We start from the raw sequence: 5,485 nt of genomic DNA, 5'->3' as shown, positions 1-5,485 counted from the left end.
ATGCCACGGCCAAGGCAGCCCAGCCAAAGCCAGCAGCATGCCATGCCATGGCCTAGGCCAGCAGCATGCCATGCCACGGCCAAGGCAGGCCAGCCAAAGCCAGCAGCATGCCATGCCAAGGCCAAGGCCAGCAGCATGCCATGCCACGGCCAAGGCAGCCCAGCCAAAGCCAGCAGCATGCCATGTCAAGGCCTAGGCCAGCAGCATGCCATGCCACGGCCAAGGCAGCCCAGCCAAAGCCAGCAGCATGCCATATCAAGGCCAAGGCCAGCAGCATGCCATGCCACGGCCAAGGCAGCCCAGCCAAAGCCAGCAGCATGCCATGCCATGCCTAGGCCAGCAGCATGCCATGCCACGGCCAAGGCAGGCCAGCCAAAGCCAGCAGCATGCCATGCCAAGGCCTAGGCCAGCAGCATGCCATGCCACGGCCAAGGCAGGCCAGCCAAAGCCAGCAGCATGCCATGCCAAGGCCAAGGCCAGCAGCATGCCATGCCACGGCCAAGGCAGGCCAGCCAAAGCCAGCAGCATGCCATGCCAAGGCCAAGGCCAGCAGCATGCCATGCCACGGCCAAGGCTGCCAGCCAAAGCCACCAGCATGCCATGCCAAGGCCTAGGCCAGCAGCATGCCATGCCACGGCCAAGGCAGCCCAGCCAAAGCCAGCAGCATGCCATGCCAAGGCCTAGGCCAGCAGCATGCCATGCCACGGCCAAGGCAGCCCAGCCAAAGCCAGCAGCATGCCATGCCACGGCCAAGGCAGCCCAGCCAAAGCCAGCAGCATGCCATGCCACGGCCAAGGCAGCCCAGCCAAAGCCAGCAGCATGCCATGCCAAGGCCAAGGCCAGCAGCATGCCATGCCAAGGCCAAGGCCAGCAGCATGCCATGCCACGGCCAAGGCCAGCAGCATGCCATGCCACGGCCAAGGCCAGCAGCATGCCATGCCACGGCCAAGGCAGCCCAGCCAAAGCCAGCAGCATGCCATGCCAAGGCCTAGGCCAGCAGCATGCCATGCCACGGCCAACGCAGGCCAGCCAAAGCCAGCAGCATGCCATGCCAAGGCCTAGGCCAGCAGCATGCCATGCCACGGCCATGGCAGCCCAGCCAAAGCCAGCAGCATGCCATATCAAGGCCAAGGGCAGCAGCATGCCATGCCACGGCCAAGGCAGCCCAGCCAAAGCCAGCAGCATGCCATGCCATGGCCTAGGCCAGCAGCATGCCATGCCACGGCCAAGGCAGGCCAGCCAAAGCCAGCAGCATGCCATGCCAAGGCCAAGGCCAGCAGCATGCCATGCCACGGCCAAGGCAGCCCAGCCAAAGCCAGCAGCATGCCATGTCAAGGCCTAGGCCAGCAGCATGCCATGCCACGGCCAAGGCAGCCCAGCCAAAGCCAGCAGCATGCCATATCAAGGCCAAGGCCAGCAGCATGCCATTCCACGGCCAAGGCAGCCCAGCCAAAGCCAGCAGCATGCCATGCCATGCCTAGGCCAGCAGCATGCCATGCCACGGCCAAGGCAGGCCAGCCAAAGCCAGCAGCATGCCATGCCAAGGCCTAGGCCAGCAGCATGCCATGCCACGGCCAAGGCAGGCCAGCCAAAGCCAGCAGCATGCCATGCCAAGGCCAAGGCCAGCAGCATGCCATGCCACGGCCAAGGCAGGCCAGCCAAAGCCAGCAGCATGCCATGCCAAGGCCAAGGCCAGCAGCATGCCATGCCACGGCCAAGGCTGCCAGCCAAAGCCACCAGCATGCCATGCCAAGGCCTAGGCCAGCAGCATGCCATGCCACGGCCAAGGCAGCCCAGCCAAAGCCAGCAGCATGCCATGCCAAGGCCTAGGCCAGCAGCATGCCATGCCACGGCCAAGGCAGCCCAGCCAAAGCCAGCAGCATGCCATGCCACGGCCAAGGCAGCCCAGCCAAAGCCAGCAGCATGCCATGCCACGGCCAAGGCAGCCCAGCCAAAGCCAGCAGCATGCCATGCCAAGGCCAAGGCCAGCAGCATGCCATGCCAAGGCCAAGGCCAGCAGCATGCCATGCCACGGCCAAGGCCAAGGCCAAGGCAGCCCATCCGAAGCCAGCAACATTCCATGGCAAGGCCAACGCAGCCCAGCCAAAGCCGGCGGCATGCCATGCCAAGGCCAAGGCCAGCCGCATGTCTTGCCACGGCCTTGTCCCGCAGCGTGGCGTGCCTTGGCCTTGGGCTAGAACATCGCATGCCACGCCCTTGGCAAGCAATCCTGTCCCTCGTGTAATTGCCATTTGGTTTGGCTTTGACTTACGTATATGTTGCCCTGCGAAATGCTTGTCCCTCGGGTAATAGCCGGTTTGGTTGCCTTTGACTTGCGAACACGTTGCTAGTGCTTTCCCCAGTGGAAGCTTGTTGGGAAAAGTATGTCCCTCGGAAGTTGCCTGTTGCGTTTGTTATTTGCATTCGAGCTATCCGATGCTTGCTGGGTTTCTCTAAGAGTTTTTGCACGTTCGTCGGGCTTTTTAATTATTTATTTACTCATAAAAATTATAATAAAATAAATTAAAAATAAAAAAATAATTAAAAAAATTACTATAATTACTAGTGCCTCATCTTATAATTGTTGGAATTTTTCTAGAATTTTTTGAGTATTTTTAGTAATTTTTATTATTTTTTAAGTATTAAAATTGAAATAAATTAAAATAAAATATTCCGGTGGCCAAATATTTTTTTATAATTTTTTTTATGGTGTATTAAATTATTTCATACAACTTTCATGTTGAAAGTTTTGGCAAAAAACCATTACTTTTTAAAAAAACCCCATTATGACTCCTCGAACATGCTTGATGTTTCCTCCTGCCAGATTGAAAAGGGCTTAACAGGCTATTATAAGGGGGGGGCACCTCCCTTAAGGCTGGCCAGCATGGCCAGGCCACAGGCCACGCCTATGCCTAGGCGGGCGCTTGGCACATGCCATCGCTTGGCTTGTGGCATTGGCTTGTGGCATCGAAACTACATAGCCAAGCACGGGATGCGTCGAGTGGCGGCCCGCGGCGGTGGCGGTGGCACGTTGGCCTAGGGCAGCATGCCATGCCACAGCCTTGGCCAGCAACATGGCATGCCAAAGCCTTGGCCAGCAGCATGCCATGCCCTGGCCTTGGCAAGCATGTCATGCCACGGCCTTGGCCAGCAGCATGCCATGCCACGACCTTGGCCAGCAGCATGCCATGCCCCGGCCTTGGCCAGCATGTCATGCCACGGCCTTGGCCAGCAGCATGCCATGCCACAGCCTTGGCCAGCAGCATGCCATGCCACAGCCTTGGCCAGCAACATGGCATGCCAAAGCCTTGGCCAGCAGCACGCCATGCCCCGGCCTTGGCAACCTTGCCAAGCCACGGCCATGGCCAGCAGCGTGCTATGCCCCGGCCTTGGCCAGCAGCGTGCCATGCCACGACCTTGGCCAGCAGCTTGCCATGCCCCGGCCTTGGCCAGCATGTCATGCCACGGCCTTGGCCAGCAACATGGCATGCCGCGGCCTTGGCCGGCAGCATGCCATGCCGCGGCCTTGGCCGGCAGCATGGCAAGCCCAAGCCTTGGTCAGCAGCAGCATGCCATGCCAACGCCTTGGCCAGCAGCATGCCTTGCCACGGCCTCGGCCATCAGCATGCCTTGCCACGGCCTCGGCCATCAGCATGCCTTGCCACGGCCTCGGCCATCAGCATGCCTTGCCACGGCCTTGTCCAGCAGCATGGCATGCCCGGCCTTGGCCAGCAGCATGTCATGCCACGGCCTTGGCAAGCATGCCAAGCCACGGCCTTGGCAAGCATGCCATGTCCCTCGGGTAATTGTACAAGTTGCCTTGCGAAATGCATGTCCCTCGGTTAAATTGCCATTTGGTTGGCTTTGGCGTGCGAACGAGTTGCCTGTGCTTTCCATGTGGAAGCTTGTTGCGAGAAGTATGTCCCTCGAAAGTTGCCTGTTGCGTTTGTTATTTGCATTCGCGCTAACCGGTGCTTGCTCGGCCTCTCTAAATGTTTTCGCGCGTTCGTCGGGCTTCTTGGTCCTTCGGGGGGTGATTCGTTTTGGGGGGCTGGTGCACAGTGTACGTCGTGGCGCGTGAGTTGTGTTCGGTTTGTGCGAGTTGGACGGATCCCTGCCTGTGCAGCGAACTCCACTGGTGCATTCCTCCATGTCCCTCGGGTTGTCTTCGACTCGCCTTCGGGTTGCTTGCGCTTCCCTAGTGGAAGGTGCCTTGCAAAAAGCGTGTCCCTCGGGTAATTGCCATTTGGTTGGCTTTGACGTTCGAACGAGTTGCCTATGCTTTCCTAGTGGAAGCTTGTTGCGAAAAGTATGTCCCTCGAAATTTGCCTGTTGCGTTTGTTATTTGCATTCGCGCTAACCGGTGCTTGCTCGGCCTCTCTAAATGTTTTCGCGCGTTCGTCGGGCTTCTTAGTCCTTCGGGGGGTGATTCGTTTTGGGGGGCTGGTGCACAGTGTACGTCGTGGCGCGTGAGTTGTGTTCGGTTTGTGCGAGTTGGACGGATCCCTGCCTGTGCAGCGAACTCCACTGGTGCATTCCTCCATGTCCCTCGGGTTGTCTTCGACTCGCCTTCGGGTTGCCTGCGCTTCCCTAGTGGAAGGTGCCTTGCGAAAAGCGTGTCCCTCGGGTAATTGCCATTTGGTTGGCTTTGACGTTCGAACGAGTTGCCTGTGCTTTCCTAGTGGAAGCTTGTTGCGAAAAGTATGTCCCTCGAAAGTTGCCTGTTGCGCTTGTTACTTTCATTCGCGCTAACCGGTGCTTGCTCGGCCTCTCTAAATGTTTTCGCGCGTTCGTCGGGCTTCTTAGTCCTTCGGGGGGTGATTCGTTTTGGGGGGCTGGTGCACAGTGTACGTCGTGGCGCGTGAGTTGTGTTCGGTTTGTGCGAGTTGGACGGATCCCTGCCTGTGCAGCGAACTCCACTGGTGCATTCCTCCATGTCCCTCGGGTGATCGCCTTTAGGTTGTCTTCGACTCGCCTTCGGGTTGTCTGCGCTTCCCTAGTGGAAGGTGCCTTGCGAAAAGCATGTCCCTCGGGTAATTGCCATTTGGTTGGCTTTGACGTTCGAACGAGTTGCCTGTGCTTTCCTAGTGGAAGCTTGTTGCGAAAAGTATGTCCCTCGAAAGTTGCCTGTTGCGCTTGTTATTTGCGTTCGCGCTAACCGGTGCTTGCTCGGCCTCTCTAAATGTTTTCGCGCGTTCGTCGGGCTTCTTGGTCCTTCGGGGGGTGATTCGTTTTGGGGGGCTGGTGCACAGTGTACGTCGTGGCGCGTGAGTTGTGTTCGGTTTGTGCGAGTTGGACGAATCCCTGCCTGTGCAGCGAACTCCACTGGTGCATTCCTCCATGTCCCTCGGGTAAATGCCTTAAGGTTGTCTTCGACTCGCCTTCGAGTTGCCTACGCTTCCCTAGTGGTAAAGGTCCTTGCGAAAAGCCCTGTCCCTCGGTTTGTTGCCGTTCGGTTGGCTTTGACTTGCCTACGAGTTGCCTG

Source organism: Camellia sinensis, unplaced genomic scaffold (assembly GCF_055761805.1).
Source record: "Camellia sinensis isolate YWXY unplaced genomic scaffold, ASM5576180v1 Unanchor144, whole genome shotgun sequence".
NCBI lineage: Eukaryota > Viridiplantae > Streptophyta > Magnoliopsida > Ericales > Theaceae > Camellia > Camellia sinensis.
Note: the sequence above shows the minus strand (reverse complement) of the source record.